At 41.5% G+C, this 16,520-nt stretch overlaps 1 pseudogene; it reads right to left on the bottom strand.

Moving 5' to 3' along the window:
• Positions 1–12,600: 12,600 nt before the first annotated feature.
• LOC113483478 lies at positions 12,601–16,221 on the bottom strand (annotated as a pseudogene).
• Positions 16,222–16,520: the final 299 nt, after the last annotated feature.

The raw sequence follows: 16,520 nt of genomic DNA, 5'->3' as shown, positions 1-16,520 counted from the left end.
CCTGGAGTACTGGCCAGGCTCTGGGTGGAACCCAACAGGAGAATGAAATCAGATGTTTCCGCTCAAAGAAAAGTGCCAGTTATTTTGGCCTGTTGATTTAGAAGCTGGACCTGCTTGCAGAGACGTTGGATGTCTTACCTACGGATGGACGCATCACGTAGGATTTCCAATTTGTGAGGAAGGGCACTCTAAACTCTCGCTGCATCCAGGGTTCCCTAGCAATTGCGGATCTGAATGTTAGTATTTTATTAGTTGTGTGCTACTTCATATTCTCCTCACTGTTTAATTTATAGTAATTAGTCACACCCCTTAATTATAAGTAGTGAACTTAGTTTATCTTTTAATCAGTAATCATAACTGCTGTATTGTTTTAGCCTTCTGTGGAATTATTCTAAGTGTGCTCTGTTTTGAAATTTGTCTAACCCTTGATTGAGATAGCTCTTGGACACGTCTCGTGGGCGCCGCTGCAGAACAAAGAAAGGGAAGATCCGGAAGGAATCGGTCTGATACAACTTCTGAAGCATGGACAATAAAGCATGGGGAGGGGGAAGTGTAGGGGGAGGCGCTCGGAAGATCTCGCGATGTACGGGAAAAACAGGGAACTAAAGATCTCACGAGGTACAGAAAGGGGTATAAAAAGCAATTGCGCAGTTAATAAATCGAACAGATAGCATCCACCATATTGGTGTTTGTGCTCTCTTTTCCCGCGAAGGTTAACCTCCTGCAAGGGTTAGCTGTGATCTGAGCGCCACACTCCTGTGGCTTAGCAGATGGAAAAAGACAGCTAATGCCTTACCACAACAGGCTATGCTAAGTCTTTTGCTCTGACTATAAAATGTGAAAACTGATACCCAGAACTGGATTAACACAACAAACTATATATATTCATTAATTTGTGAAGATTAGAAGACTACTGCAATGTAACTGAAATTCAAGCAGCTGAATCTATGGCATTTTAAAAACCATTGCAACACCCAATATTTTTTTTTCCTTGTTTGCTTCTCTGAAAATTTCAGTAAAATATCCACATTGAACAGAACAAAACAGTGGCAAGTTCTTGAAATTTTTACTTTTTAATCAGAAAAGAGTATTTTTGTACTGAAAAGAATGATTCAGGGAACACTATGTAAAAAAGTACTAATATGCAACTTTGAGTCTAAACCACCTTCACTTTTAAAATTTTCTAATTTCCAGTGACCTTCAAAGGGAATTGGGTACTTAATTTTCCTTTGGAAACTTTATTAGGCATGTAAAACATCGAGGAGAAAGATGAAAAAGAATAAGGAATGGGAAAATGTAGAGAAGGAAGGTCTGAGAAATCACTGGGAGACATTGTCTCAAATCAGATATTGAGAGGGAAAAAGGTGAGCTATTCAACTGCTGGTTAGGATAACAGTTACTTAGCATTTTTCTTTAAACAAGGCACAATACACTGCAACCTATAGTGCAAGTTGCATGAAGAAATACGCTCCCATCTGTTTTCTTTCACCTTTGCAGTGCATTTTCTTTTTTAGTGAGCTTAATTAGCCCCTTGGAGTTCATCTAGTAGGTAAAAATGAGGAACAGATGAAGATCGAGAGAAATAGAAAGAAAACAAAAGGGTGTGAACAGAGCCCTACAACCTCAGATTCTCTCTGGAGAGACTGGAAAATCTTGAATATTGCTTGAGGCCAGAATGATACAAACTAAAACTGTTTAGTAGGTTATTAAAACACAACAGACTTAGCTTGCGTGACAAATAAAATAGAATTTTTACTAACTGAGAAATATAATAATTATGAACGTCAGCTACTTAACTAATAAAATAAAATTCTGTTATTCCATGGGGGTCACTCCCTATAGCCTTTATAGCAGCTTTATACACAATTTTTAAGCTTAAACATTATTTTTCTTAGCAAGGCAAAAGCTCTATAAAATTATTAATAATAATTTCAGTCACCTATTGAATTTTATTTATTTGTTTATATTTAAATTTGGTTTGGCATTCACTGCTCTGATCTGAGGAATCATTCTAGGAGGTTGGCATGAAGAAATCTAGCCCCATATGCTCAATCAGCTCACTGCCTGGTTAAAGAGCAGTTATCCTATTCTTAATGATATGAACTACAGCCTGGCCTAGAGATTTCAAATCTATTCTGCTAAGCATGACAAATATATGCATACCTGTACAATGGACTATGTGTATCTCCATACTTTTTCCATCTGAAATGCAAAAACACAAACAGCAACTTCTGTTCATCTTGTCTCAGATCCCAGGGCATGTACATACCATGCAACTTAACAGACATTATCTTGCTCAAATACTGTCTCCACAGTGATGACTATGATAGATGTTACAGATTGCCAGACTGTCTGTACTGTTCTGGAAATATAAACAACATCACAACTACGGGTACCCTTTTGTTAACTGTTTTTTCCGTGACATAAGATATGATCTTCCAAACAAGTACTGAACTAAATTGAGCCTTTTCATATCAGTGTAGCTCACATGCCACAAGTACAGTGAAGTTTACCTAAATGTCTAGATCAGTAGCCTCAGATAAGTATGCTACATCCCTGGGGCTGCTGTTGTCCTGCTAATAATATTTCCTTTTTCTGCCTTTCTCCCATCTCCTGAAACCCTTGATGGTTTCTTATGTCTATCACCAGTCAAATACTTTCCTGTTCTCTGAATATTCTTGTTTATGTTCATGAGAGGGAAGCAGGTTGTAGCATTCCCTCTATAAAAGTGGGCTGTGATATCTGAGAACCTCTAGTTTGTAAGGGAATGGACTGCGACAGAGATACGCCTGCAACATGTAGTGGTTTAGGCCCTACCAGGACCGGAGACCACATTGCCATTGTCCCTCCCCCACCCTTGGACACAAGTAGGGCACAAACCCCGGGTTAAAATAATAAGAAATTTCATACAACAGTGTAATAAACAAACTAAACAATAGCGATAATAAAACCAATAAACAATAATAACAGTTAACAAGAAAAAAGATATACAGAGAAATACCGCAATGGATACAGACAGCCCGCCACGTGCTTCCTGCGACAAAATCCACAAAGGAAAGCTTCCTGTGCTGCTGCGCTGGACCTGACCTCAACATAGTATGAATAACCCAGTTGGAGATCCCTGCTCCCTGCTGGGGAAACAAGCCTATCTAGCTGAACCAGGACAAACATCAGTGGCAGCTGGCAGGCAAGAATATGCTTTAAGAATATGTTTGTTAAGAGTGTGAATCTACTCAAGAGTGATTCAAATATGCTTATGTCCTGGCTCAACTAGAATAGGGTTAAGTTTCCCCAGCAGAGAGAGAGGGGGAAGGGATCTCCAGCCAGGTTATTCATACCATGCTGACATCAGATCCAGGGGCAGGAAACTTTGAATTTACTTTCTCTTTGGCTTTTTGGTGGCGGGACCCACGCGTCAGCTTTCTTCTGTGACCATGTTGCAGTATTTCTCTGTATATCGTTTGTCTTTTTCATTGTTATTGCTGTTTATTGTTGTTATCATTGCTACTGTTGTTGTTCAGATTGTTTTATCACACTACTGTATTAAATTTCTTCTTATTTTAACTCTGGTTTTTGACTCACTGCCAGCCTGACTGGCTGAGGGTGGGGGAGGGGCAACAGCAACATGCTCTCTGGTCCCGGCAGGGCTTAAACCAACACAGCCTTTATTGGCGCATCAATGTGGGGCTCGAAGGGCTGAAATAAGAATAAAAAGGGACACACCCTGACCAGAGTGTGATACAGCAATCTGTTGGGTGTAATTTTTCTGTTAGTACTTGTATTTGTTTGATAAGAAAATGTTTGCAATGCTGGCCCACTTGTTTGCGTGGTGGGGCTGGATTGCTCCTTATATCCAGTGTATGATCCCTGTGGTGGCATCTGTTATTGGTGGAAAATATATAAAGTGTCTTATGTTGTTATACAGGCTATTGAATGCTTATAATGCCTTTGTATCGCTGTGTGTGGGGGTGGGCCGGTACCTGTTTGCCGTTTGGGCTTTTGTTAGGGGTATCACCCCCTCTCTGGGTGAGCCAGGGGAAGGGATCCTCTGGGATTTGGGGAGTTTTAACTATTCATGGAGCCCGCAGGCCAGTGTGATTGTGGCACTATGCCTTCTGAATGTCTGCCTGATTTCGGTTTTGGCCATATGGTATTTCTCTGACAATATCAGTGCCCGGAAACCTGCCCCGAGGCCAGATAATAGTGAGTGGCAAGGGGTGTGGGAAAAGATGGGCAAAGGCCTGAGTCGGTGGGCACCCCCAATGCTTTGGAATTTCACTCCTGAGCAAATGCAGAGCCCTGAGAAGCTGATGGAGTGCTGAGAAAGGGTGTGTTACCAAACTGGCAAAACCCAGGAGACACAAATCACTACAATGTGTTTGGGACTTGCCCATACGTACCGTGTCCTCTTTAATACCACCTGCTGCCCTCAAGGGGAAGAAAAGGCCGCACAAACACTATCTGAACCGGGGGCACAGGCAGAGCCAGTCTCAGTCACCTCCACCAGCACACCCACTGAGCCAGAGAGCCAGGCAGTGCCAGTGTCAGTCACCCCGATACAGAAAACAAAATATACCAGAAAGTCTGTTCGCAGACTGAGGGATGAGGATGAGCCAGGCCCATCAGGGGAACAGGAGGAAGGACCACAGGTGATTGTCCGATCTCTGTCCCCGACTGAGCTGCGAGATATGCGGAGAGATTTCGGCCGCCTGGGAGGCGAGCAGATTTGCACCTGGCTGCTCCGATGCTGGCACAATGCAGCCAGTGCTTTTGAGATGGAGGGGAGAGAGGCCAAGCAGCTGGGATCTTTGGCCAAGGATGCTGGCATTGATAGGGAAATAGGGAAACAGGCTCAAACTCTCAGCCTTTGGAAGCGACTCCTGTTCAGTGTCAGGAAGAGGTACCCCTACAAGGATGATATCCTATGTCAGCTAAGCAAATGGACCAACATTGAGAAGGGCATCTAGAGCCTCAGGGAACTGGCTGTGTTTGAGATGATCTATGGTGATCTGAATAATGAGCAGTCACCCATGGACCCAGATCAGGCCCCTTGCACACACCTGATGTGGCGAAAGTTCCTGAAGGGCACACCAGAAGCACACTCAAAAGCATTGGCAATAGTGTCCTGGTGGACAGACACCCACACTCTAACAGTGGATAGAGTGGTTGGCAAGCTCCGGCAATATGAGGGAAATCTCCCCTCATCTCCACATTCCTAGGTCTCAGCTGTGGAGGAACTGTCTCAGAGGGTCCAGAAAATGGAAGAGGACATGTCCTACATTCCACCTGCATGGGATGATGTCTCAGCCGTTAGAAGTAAACGTTTCCCCACGCAAGAAAAAGGCAGCAGAAGGTACACACCACGAGGCACCCTGTGGTTTTTCCTCCGTGACCATGGAGAAAACATGAGGAGGTGGGATGGACAGCCCACTGCTGCCCTAGCTGCACGAGTAGAGCAGCTGAAAGGGAAGGCCATCGCAAAAGAGGAGTCCTCCAAGAAGAGCACAGCTCCAGTGTCCAGTCAGAAATACTCCAGACAGAATAGAATGGTGAAAGTTATGTCTGACCCTCTTGAGGGGACCAGTAAATCATTCTTTCAAGAAGTGAGTGATGCTGAGCAGGATTAGAGGGGCCCTGCCTCCAGCCAGGTGGAGGAAAGGGATAATCGGATTTACTGTACAGTGTGGATCTGATGGCCTGGCACGTCAGACCCACAAGAGTATAAGGCTTTGGTGGACACTGGCGCACAGTGCACCCTGATGACATCGAACTACAGTGGGGTTGAATCCATCTGCATCTCCAGAGTGACAGGGAGATCCCAACAGCTGACCCTACTGGAAGCTGAAGTGAGCCTGACTGGGAAGGACTGGCATAAGCACCCCATTGTGACTGGCCCAGATGCCCTGTGCATCCTGGGCATAGACTATCTCAGGAGAGGGTACTTCAAAGACCCAAAAGGGTACCGGTGGTCTTTTGGTGTAGCTGCTGTAGAGGAGGTTGAATAGTTGTTCACCTTACCCGGCCTCTCAGAGGATCCCTCAGTGGTGGGTCAACTGAAGGTTGAGGAGCAGCGAGTGCCGATTGCTACCAGGACAGTGCACCGGCAGCAGTACCACACGAACCGGGATTCCCTGGTCCCAATCCATCAGCTGATCTGTCAACTAGAAAGTGAGAAGGTGATCAGTAAAACTCACTCACTCTTCAACAGTCCTATATGGCCAGTGAGAAAACCTAATGGCAAATGGAGGCTAACTGTGCACTACCGTGGCCTGAATGAAGTTACGCCAGCAATGACTGCTGCAGTGCTGGACATGCTAGAGCTCCAGTATGAACTGGAGTCGAAGGCAGCCAAGTGGTACGACACGACTGACATTGCTAATGCGTTCTTCCCTATTCTAATAGCGCCAGAGTGCAGTCCACAGTTTGTGTTCACTTGGAGAGACATCCAGTGCACCTGGAATCAATTGCCTCAGGGGTGGAACCACAGCTCCACCATTTGCCATGGACTGGTCCATACTGCACTGGAGAAAGGTGGGGCTCCAGAACACCTGCAGTATATTGATGACATCATTGTATGGGGGAACACAGCTGAGGAAGTCTTTGAGAAAGGGAAGAAGATAATTGAAATCCTTCTGAAAGCAGCCTTTGCCATTAAGCAAAAGAAAGTCAAGGGGCCTGTAAGGGAAATTCAATTCCTAGGAATAAAATGGCAAGATGGGCATCGCCACATCCCAATGGAGGTGATAAACAATGGAAATAACAGCCATGGCCCCACCAACCTCTAAAAAGGACACTCAGTCTTTCCTGGGTGCTGTGGGGTTCTGGGGGATGCACATCCTGAACTACAGCCTGATTGTGAGCCCTCTCTACCACGTAACCCGTAAGAAGAACGATTTTGAATGGGGCCCTGAGCAACAACAATCCTTTGAACAAATTAAACGGGAGATTGCCCAAGCAGTAACGCTTGGGCCAGTCCGGGAAGTGCAGGAGGTTAAGAACATGCTCTACACCGCTGCCGGGGAGAACGGCCCTACCTGGAGCCTCTGGCAGAGAGCACTTGGGGAAACCCGAGGCTGACCTCTAGGCTTTTGGAGCCGGGGATACAAAGTCTCTGAAGCTAATTACACACCAACTGAGAAGGAGATTAGAAGTGATCACTAACTGGCCAGAGAGCAAAGATTCTGGGATGTCACCAGAACAGGAGGTGACACGTGCTAAGGAGGCCCCACCATATAACGAACTACCGGATGAGGAGAAGCAATATGCCCTGTTCACTGATGGGTCTTGTCGCATTGTGGGAAAATTTCGACCGTGGAAGGCTGCTGTATGGAGTCCCACACGCCGGGTCACTGAAGCTGCTGAGGGACAGGGTGAATCGAGCCAGTTTGCAGAGGTGAAAGCCATCCAGCTTGCCTTGGATATTGCTGAGCAGGAAAAGTGGCCAAGGCTCTCCCTCTACACCGACTCATGGGCAGTGGCGAATACCCTGTGGAAATGGCTGCAGCAATGGAAGAAGAACTACTGGCAACGTAAGGGTAAAACCGTCTGGGCTGCTGAAGTATGGCAGGATATTGCGTCTCTGTGGAAAACCTCGTTGTGAAGGTGCGCCATGTGGATACCCATGTACCCAAGAGTCGGGCCACTGATGAACATCGACACAACCAGCATGCGGACCGAGCTGCTAAGACTAGACTGGCTCAGGTGGACTTGGGCTGGGAGTGCAAAGGTGAACTGTTCATAGCCCAGTGGGCCCATGAGACCTCGGGCCACCTAGGTAGAGATGCAACATACAGGTGGGCTTGAGATCGAGTTGTGGACCTTACCATTGACACCATTGCAGAGATCATACATGGATGTGAGACGTGTGCTGCAGTCAAACATGCCAAACGGGTGAAGTGGAGAGCGATGGCTGAAATATAGATATGGAGAGGCCTGGCAGATCGACTACATCACACTGCCACAGACCTGCCAAAGGAAGCACCACGTGCTCACAATGGTGGAAGTAACCACTGGATGGCTGGAAGCTTACCCAGCGCCCCACGTCACTGCCCAGAACACCATCCTGGGCCTTGAAACCCAAGTCCTGTGGCAACAGTGCATCCCAGAGAGAATTGAGTCAGACAACGGGACCCACTTCCAAAACAACCTCATAAATGCCTGGGCAGAAGAACACGGCATCCATTGGGTCTACCATATCCCCTACCATGCACCAGCCTCTGGGAAGATCTAGCGCTACAATGGACTGTTAAAAACCACATTGAAAGCACTGGGAGGTGGCACCTTCAAAGACTGGGACATGCATCTATCAAAGGCCACCTGGCTAGTCAACACAAGAGGATCTGCCAGTCGAGCTGGCCCGGCTCAGTCAAAACCTCCACGTGCTGTAGATGGGGATAAAGTCCCTGCGGTGCGCATGAGGAATATATTGGGAATATGGTCTGGTTTAGTCCTGCACCAGGCAAAGGTAAAGGCAAACCCATCCACAGGATTGCTTTTGCCCAAGGACCTGGGTGCACCTGGTGGGTGATGCTGGACAATGGAGAGGTCTGATGTGCACCACAGGGGGACTTGATTCTGGGTGAGAACATGTTGTGAATTATGCTGTGCCTTTGTAAATTGTTATTTTGTTATTGTTAACTGCTAAATGGCAGCTGGACATGACGCAGATGGTATAGAATAAAGGGGTGGATTAAGTTCTGGTTCAGCTAGGATAGGGTTAAATTTCCCCAGTAGAGAGGGGGAAGGGATCTCCAGCTGGGTTATTCATACCATGCTGATGTCAGGTCCTACGCAGCAGAGCAGGAAGCTTTCCTTTGTGGCTTTGGTGACATGGAGCATTGCAAGCGATCTGTCTGTAACCATTGCGGTATTTCTCTGTATATCTTTTGTCTTGTTCACTGTTATTACTGTTTACTGTTGTCATTGCAATTGTTGTTTTTCAGATTGTTTATTACACTGTTGTATTAAATATCTTCTTATTTTAACCCGGGGTTTGTGCCCTACTTGTTTCCGAGGTTGGGGGAGGAGCAATGGCAATGTGGTCTCCGGTTCTTGCAGGGCTTTAAAACCATCACAAACACAAAATATCCACTCATGCTGCTAGTGCTGAGATCTGAAGAGAGATAGGAGACTGCACCTAGGTTTCCAGGCTTTCCTCCATTATTTCTTCTCCTGGACACCACTGGCTAAACTACAAGCCAGGAATTATTTTTCTTTCCTTATGCCTCCAGGTGCTAGGACAAAGGGTAGAGCCACTTTGGGAACACTAAAGCCACAGACTTCCCTGCATAACACTTCTCTGCATGTTTCACACAAGAAAGTGATTTCTTCACAAGAAGCAAGTCAGAGCAAAAGGCAAATTTCTCCTCTGCTCTGAGCATAAATTAACCACCCTTCCCCCATATTTACATGTTATAATTAAAAAAAATAAAGCAGTAAGTAGATGTTGCTACTGATTGAAATAGCTTCTTGTTTCCAGCTTGTATTCCCAGTGAAAACTGTCACTTGTAAAATAAAGAGAAGGAAAAGAGCATTTCAGAGATTGTGGGTTTTTTTCACATGTGACAGGATGGCTTTTCCTAAGACTATACTTAGCCTTAAATTGTGTTTTAGAAAGATAAACTCAGCAGCTGATTAACAAATGCTGCTCTTATCCTGAATTAACTCAGAAGCTCTGTGGAGGTCATATTAGCTGCAAATGAGATAGTTCTAATCCGGGGTATAACAGCAGATACAGATTAGTTTATAATTAATACAAAATTAAGTGGTCATCAGGGATGCTGATTTAAGTCTCTTGGAGGATAACAAAACACAGTTTCAAACTCTTTCTCTCTTTTTAGCACCTACTGAAGAAAAGCGTCCCTAAAGAAAGAAAGGTGTCCCTAACATACATGGTGAGAAAGGTCAGAATTTAGGGCACATTTGATAGAACCTTGCTAAGTTTAAACGTTTCAAGTAATATGACTTAATAAAAGCTCATTTTCTATTTTGAGATCTTGTTCCTGCCCTGTGGGCTGCATAGCAGTGGTGCTGCTATTCTGCTCCTCTGAGCAACAGTTCAGGACAGGACAGTTTACTGGGTAAACCCAGAGTAATAGAGCTATACTTTCACTTACACATCTGCATTTCTAGGACAACTCCACCAGATACAGATTTTAATAATAGTAATACAGAGCAGAGTTTGGAGGTGTTTCAGCTGGGGAACCATTTTCCTTGAGATCTTTCCTACAAGATGGTGGGAATGCTGGGAACAGGAGAAGTGATACTGGACTGAAGCCTAGAAGCTTAGAGCTGACCAGATGTTTACTTCAAGCAGATTCAAGAAATGCAGCTCAGATTTACTATATACATCATCCTTGATGGGGTGAAATACACCTGTCACATACACAGCCCAGTAAAAAAGTTACGTTATTTGACAACTTTGAACTGTATGAAACTGAGCATACACTATGAATGTTCTCCCATTCTGCTTTTGTGAACTCCCAATGTTTTTAGCATAAGATTTTTTTTTTCACTTAACTGCAAACAGTTTTGCAGTTTGTATAGATCCCATTTGAATGGTGTGTAGTGCTCTCTGAACACAATCAAAATTACATGGAGCTCCATAAATTCCTAACAACTGTATTAGAGATTTGCTGGGCAAAATCATGTAAAAATTAGTCTAAATTATATTTCAGATCTGGACTCTTGAGAGAGTGACTGATACAGTTCAACTAAAAAAAAAATCAGTTGAAAGAACACAACCATTCACATCTACAAAATATGACTCCAAATCTTTTTCAAATCAGTAGTTTAGTTATTGTAACCTACTGGCTAACACACTGGGGGCATGATGCATCATTGCTCTTAGTCCAGCTCCAAATGAAATGGTCACAAAATATATCACAGTCTTTTCAGGATACAATCTCAAGGTATACTTAACACAGCCATTTCAAATAAATGTACTGGAGACTGAATTACCACTGATCCCTAAACCTGGAAGCACAACAGGATTGTATCTACTTTCTAGAATGTATCTTGTCCTACATTAACCCAACTCTGTCTTTCAAATATTACTCTATATCCTATATTTTCACATAATAAATATTGATTAAAAACTCCTAGGCAAAATTTTAGAAGTTCTTGTTTTCACAGCTGCAGGACACCAGTTAATGAAGGAAAGTAATGTAGTTCATTTGAGAACTGCAAGGTATGTTGCCAGTAATGACAAGGAGAACATGGTGCAGATCAGCAGATAAATCATACTCCAGAAAATTCATACCCTTCACCATTTTTAGTAATTGCTTTTTTGCTGTATTTTGATGCAGAGAAAAGTTACTAGTTACAAAAGTAGACATGTAATTAGACAATGAAAATAATAGCTGTAAAACAGATGATCTGGGCACAAAATGCTCCTCTGTACAGATATATTCCTGTGCTCCCATGGGTCCACATAACTTGCCTGTGTAGACACAGTCCTCTCCATAGAGATACTTAGCTTACATGTCTTAAACTAAGTGGAAGAGTAATTGATAATCTTCTATTCTTCCGTGGTCAAAAACTTAAAAGCCTGCATATAAACATTTTTCTTAATTGTCAAAATTTTAATATTGGGCTTTGTTTTCATGGTATTCACCTATTCCTAGTTAATCCAGTCTGTAGTCCACCTTTCCGTAGTTCACTTGACGTGAAAGAAACACCTATCAAGAAAATCATAAAAGCCTATGGTATAACTTCTCTCACATCAAGGACCAATTCACATAAATAAATCCTTTTGCTGTTTTTCTGCATAAGCTAAATTGCACTTGGGAGTAGTGCCAGTAGGCTTTTGTTTAAGACAAAAATTTTCTTCTTTCTACTGCATTTAAATCTTGATCTATATTTCCTGTACTTCAAATGATGCCTTTACATAGCCAAAATAGGTTTTCTTGTCTCTTGTGATTCTACTGCACACAAAACAACCTGGTTTTACTGTTTTATTCCTCTGTAGTTACAGTACCTTTCATTTTCCTATCACATGGAAAAAACAACACAAAAATAGCCAAGACTTCAAAACAGAAATTATTTGCATGTCACTAATCACTTGTGTGCAACAGACCTCTGTACCTAGATGACAAATATCACTCTAGGCCCTAAGTGATCATTATCAGTCCGTTTTAGAACTAAAGTAAAAGTGCATTAGGAGCAAAGCCATTGCTAAATACTGACATAACATAGTCTCTTTATTTACATGATAAAAGAATGTGTCAGAAGAAAGTAGTGGATAGTAGTCTCTCAAATTTTACAGCTCAGCTCAAAGACAGAATATATAAATTTTTTTCATTAGTTTCAAGATAATTAAAAAACATTTCCCTGATGCTGCATTTATGAGGAACTCATAGGAAGGTATGACTGCTGAGCATGCCATAACTTATTAGCCTTACTACTGCTATGATAAGCACAATTTAATTTATAATGATTGAAGATGTTAAATATATTTTATTAAGAGATTCAAAAGGGAATGTCAAAGAGAAAACAATTATAAATAGACTGGTTCCGGTTACTCCAGGCCACCTTCATGGGAACAAACTTCTGTATCAACCACATATTTGAGAGCAAAACCACTGGGTTTTCTTAGATGTATCAGTTCAAGAATTCACAAATAATTAAGGCCCTTGAATTTGAACAATTAACATAATTCCATTTTCCAGTCTTCTATTACTGCAGTCTTCATTTTTCAGATTTTTTGGTACTCCAGCATTCCAGTTTCTTTAAGTTACAGTCCCTCCATTCAGATGCATGAGCCTGCTTTCAGTCTGTTCATCACATATCCCCATATAAGACTATGTTGAAGGTGTTATGTCTTTTAAAGCTCTATTCTTAGCCTCATTTCTAGGAGAGGTAAGTACACTTCCAGCTTTTGCACTAAGGGATTTTCCGTTGTCCAAAGTATCTTCTGTCCAGTTGAGACAAATATTTTTTTACCAGTACACTTGATGTCCTTTAAAATAAAAGCTAGAATCAAAAGTGAATGTAATTGTATTATACCAAAAATTGGTCACACTATAGTTATTTATCCATATCACAATTGTACTTCAGAAATAAGTAATACCACCTGTAAACAGACTATTTGTTGTAGTAGGAAGAATCCAGTAGAAGTCAGACAGAAGAGACACCTGGAAATAACAAGCCTACACTTCAAGAAATCTAGAATTTCACAAGAAACTGGATCACAGGTCTTGTTCTAATGTTTTTCATTTCCAGTTCATATACTATTACAGCTTTTGAATCAGGTTCTGAAGTAATTCACACTGAAATTGCAAGCATGACAAAAGAGCTTGACAGGTTTCAATACAAAAATCACAGATCAATTAAAATCATACAAAGGAAGTGAGCTGCAACTAGATCTTCTGTACCCATCAGCTTTATCACAGAAACCAAAGCTGAGGGACAGTAACAGAACTCATGGTTTAAAACAACAGAGCAGAAAGATAAGGATAGATTTAGTGAGCCTGGGAAACTGAGTATTTCTCCAGAAAATATGTATTATTTTACAAGTAGGAACACATAGCTCACACACTTGACAGACTTTCATGAAAAGCCAATGGAAAGTGAAGCTCTTGTTCATTTAGCAGATAAAACTGCGAGCAGTAATTCTTTTGAAACACAGTTGTTGTCTTTAATGGGCAAGTTATTTTATCTTACTGTTTTTAACAGGTTTCTGGGATTAATGTGTAGGGAGTCTACCACCTTACAACAATGATACAAAAACTGGGACATATGGCTAGTTAAATTTTCCTCTGATGATCCTGCAGTCCATGTAAAAAGCCCTTGCCCTGTATGTTGGCAAAGTGATCCTTTGGCAGGTCAGTTCAGGAAGGACATATTTAGTGAGACAGCATTTAATTAATGGCCATCTCCTATGAGTAACACAAGACATTTGTAATATTTGTTTCAACCTACTATTTTCAGTCTTTTCTCCAGCATAAGCATGTCCATCACTTGACCAGGTCAAAACCAAAATGAATCAATGATTGGACCTTACTTTTTTTTTTTTTTTTTTTTTTTTTTTTGTTTCCAAAGCAGTTACTTGTTTCTGCAGGTAACTGGTTACCACAACTAGCAGTTAAAGGTGTTATTTAGTAATTTATATTAAAATGGCTACACCATAACTGTCTCTGAGATGCTTAGCTCTCCTGTAACCTGATGCCATGTGAGAGAAATATTTGGTTTTGAGAGCAGAAACGACAGGCCACATTGCAGATTTGCTCCATGGGAATTTGTCCCACTGAGGGAGGCTTATCCATGACTAGGATGAATATTTGGGTGGGCTTTGAATTCTCAGGGTTGCTGAAGTCATCTATTCAGAGGAAAAAGTCCAGTTCTCAAATGCAAAACAGACACGTAAACATTTCTAAATTAATTGAAGTAAAAAACCACATGAACAGGCAAAGAATGACAGAAAAAAAATGTTGTTTATGAGACAGAGGGTTTATTTCACTCACATATAACAATAAACAAGTGACTCTTTCCAGACACTTTCTTCCCTCAGTTATGTTTGTCAGCTCATCTCCTGTGTAACAGACTTCATCTTTCTGTTCCTCACACTTCGGGAAATCCCACCTTTCCTCAAATTATAAGAATACTGGACATTAGCACAAATATTATTTTTTAAAAAAATATACTAAAAAATTGAAAACAATATTATAGAAACATGAGAAATTTATTTCTTACTTCCACGTTCCCCTTTTTCTTCTTGTGGTCCTAAATCTCCTTTTATTCCCAGAGGTCCCACTTTTCCAGGAAAAGCCTGTAGACCTTCTCCCCTGCCCCAGAAAATAAAAACATCTGAGGAAAATGGAAAGCTTTATTTTATTGGAAATGCATTATTTTAATACATTATTTTATTATTTTACTACATCTACTTGAAAGTCAATGAAATTAATGCTGTCTCATGTTGTTGCAGAGGTACACATGCTCTAAAACCATAAAGCCAATATACTTCAGCTGCAATCCAATCACATCTCACAGTATATGATCTAGAAAATGAGCTAAATCATAAGATTAAGGATACATCTGAAGCAGTCTGTTGAAACAGATAGTGTTGGCTTTAGTCCAACCATAAAATTGGAGAGGGCATACTGAGGGTATATGGACCAATAAATGTCTATACAGAATATCAATGTATGTCATTGAAATGTTATGTCATAGTTCATATCAAATAGTATTGATAATGATGGGAGTTTTCTTCAAGGCTGAAAAGCAGTTATCTAATTCCAGGATGTGTGGTATACACATGATAACACAGACAGGATACAGTATGAGAGTATATGATTCCATATGTAATTATTAAGTGTTTGGACAGAAGTGATGATTAGGCAACTTGGGAGAGCAGGTTACTTGGTTCTACCACATGACAGAAAGCACTTGCTGATCTATTTGCATTTTGCAGCAGTGCATGAAGAAAAGTAACCTAAAGGACAAATTCCTTGGGGGAATCCTGTTGTTGGGACTTAGTGAGTATGAAGCAATCGAGTTATGACCATCAGATTAGTAACCATCATACTCTAGCAAGTATGATTTCTGGTTTTGAGAGCTGACCCCTAGAAATAAAGTGCAATAATCATGTAGTAGAATATTGTAGGAAACTCTAAGTGATTCAGAGTAGCAATGATACAACCAGATTAAAATCTCATTACATCTCTGTTTTATGGTGTGCTGTGAAAATGTACTGTATTTTTTAATTGATTAAAAGCCAAGTATCTAAAGAAGCATTATAAATGCAAAAAGCATTTTCAACTTCCTAAAATTGTGCAGAGCCTACAAAAGTTTAATAGGGCAGAAGGAGAGAAGTAAAAAGATAAAATGAAAGAATGAAGGAGGCATGAAACAAGACTAAAGGGATGATAAGGATCATCAAAAAATACTATATTGTTAAATGGTGATTGCTCTTTACCTGGTTCTCCCTTTCCACTTTTGGGACAGCCTCTTCCATCTCTGCCTGGTAGACTATTGATTGCAGGAGCACCGCATCAAATTACTGGGTGGGAATAAATTTTCTCTTCAGCTTTATCTGTGTTAACTTAACTTGTTACCATCAACAGTGAAAGCCAAAGTACCAAGGCACTGAAAGGCTGAAGAATAACCTTTGTTAAGTTCTCAGGTCTGTGACAAATCAAGCAGAGTAATTTCATAAATGTCTCCATTTACATAATTTTAAAGGGTTGCATTGGAAAGGCTTGCTTACACTACATAGGAAATACACTTCCATGTTCAGGCAAAAGACTAAGAACAACGGGTGTTGTCTGAACCATTTCATCTATCCTCTGGTTGTATCTTTATGTATGGAAACCAGAAAAGAAACAACCTAGCTTATAAGAATTTGAAAATCTCAAAGTGTAATGAAAATGCCTAATATAGCAACAGTCATCAGTTACACTGTGCTGCAAATCCATTTCAATGTTTGTTCATTGTATGTCTAAATCTAAAACATTTCTCTTGATTCCAAATGAGTCATACAGTATTACAGTTTGAGATGGATCCTGAACTCTTCAGCTATTGTG

The sequence above is a fragment of the Athene cunicularia genome (genome assembly GCF_003259725.1).
Source record: "Athene cunicularia isolate RWA chromosome 9 unlocalized genomic scaffold, athCun1 chr9_part1, whole genome shotgun sequence".
NCBI classification, from domain to species: domain Eukaryota; kingdom Metazoa; phylum Chordata; class Aves; order Strigiformes; family Strigidae; genus Athene; species Athene cunicularia.
The sequence above is the reverse complement of the archived record's forward strand: the minus strand, read 5'-3'. Positions and strand labels throughout refer to the sequence as shown.